Raw genomic sequence first — 1,590 nt, 5'->3', positions numbered from 1 at the left:
AAAAGAAAATAGGCCAGTTATGTGACAAAATGGGTAAAATCATGTGTACTATGCTAATTTTCTTAAGTATAAAGATGCTTTCTTTGACTTTTTGTTTTTGAAGGATAGTCATGTCACAGGCACTTTAAGTTTGATTAAGATCATAATAGTGATGTTTTCTTTAGTCTCTTGCATGAACTGAACTCTGATTTATCCTCACCTTATTGGCTGCATGAAACCCCCATTAGATCACAGTAACATAAAAACAAGGCTCAATAATCTGCTAAGAGTCTAAAACAACTGAAAACTCTATTCCCATCACTGGGTGGTATATTCCTTGATATTGGGAAGCAGCGTTTTCCATTAGTCTCCCTCACTCCGAACTGTTAACATGCATTAGYGGCCCAATTATAAAAGCCGAGGTCTAATCTTTTAAAAGTCCCAGGGTAACGTTGGAAATGGTCAGAGGAGAAGAGGAGAGGGGGATGAGAGAGGGATAAAGGGTGGAAAGGGGAGGAGAGAAACTCAATCTAAAGCACCAGGTGCACCTTTTGTCGACATAATCTCCCAGCCCTTGAGACCCGTGCGCACACCGGCCAACATATACGGCCTTTCATACGTGCACACGGGGGCTTTCTGGGACCAGGCTGGGATTTGAGTCCCGGGTCTGGTCTGGTCTGGTCTGGTCATATGTAAAAGGGACTCGATAAGGTCAATGTGCAGCCAGAACAGAGTCCGGTGAGTTTAGTGACTTTGAGTGGGGAAACCTTTCACTGTATGTTGGACATGATGTGGGATTTTTTTTTTATAGAAGTTAATTCAACTCAACTTTTTGTTTGCTTTTATTCTGTGAAATCATGCAGTTTTCCAGTTTAAGAAAAAATGTTAATATTTAAAAAGCTGGTGTTCAGTTATTAAATAGCTTTCTACAGCTGTAAAAATAAAGAAAGAAAATCCTAACAATCCTCAGAATTGAATTTAACTAGTTATAGGTGTGTTTAATCTGAGACATTCATTGAAACCCGTCCGGTGGTACAGAAGGTATTTTGCTAACATTCTGCTGAAACTAAATGTACATAAAAAACATAATAAAATTCTCACTGAGCCAGTTTTCAATCTAATTATCCAGTTCCCCTGTAATCCAGATTATGTGAATCTGTCGGTCCCGACGTTCAGGTGAGCTCRCCGTTTATCAGGCGAAGTCCTACCTGCCGCGGGGAAAACGGCCGAAACAACCGGACCAGTTGTTTTCCTGCTCCGTCGATACGAAACACGTGACGCCGATCTCGCCTTTCTTTCCCCGCCTTTTATCTCTGTTTTCCCTGCAGGCAACATCTGTCATTCCAGAGTGGAGGGTTATAGGTGACCTTTGACCTCAGCCTCCCACCCCCCCCGAGACCTGTTTCACACAAACACACACAGATGAGGTCCTGTTCCCGGAAAAGCAGCTCACTCTTTAACACTCGCGTTTAAGCGACACAAACATAAATCTGATTCTGTTATATTTAAAAAAATAATAATAAGTTGGATCCTGCGCTCAGGTCTTCACTTCTCTGCTGGACAGAGTCTAAACACACACACACACACACACACACACACACACACACACAC

The sequence above is a fragment of the Austrofundulus limnaeus genome, unplaced genomic scaffold (genome assembly GCF_001266775.1).
Source record: "Austrofundulus limnaeus strain Quisiro unplaced genomic scaffold, Austrofundulus_limnaeus-1.0 Scaffold201, whole genome shotgun sequence".
Classification (NCBI taxonomy): domain Eukaryota; kingdom Metazoa; phylum Chordata; class Actinopteri; order Cyprinodontiformes; family Rivulidae; genus Austrofundulus; species Austrofundulus limnaeus.
This window is presented reverse-complemented; position numbering follows the sequence as displayed.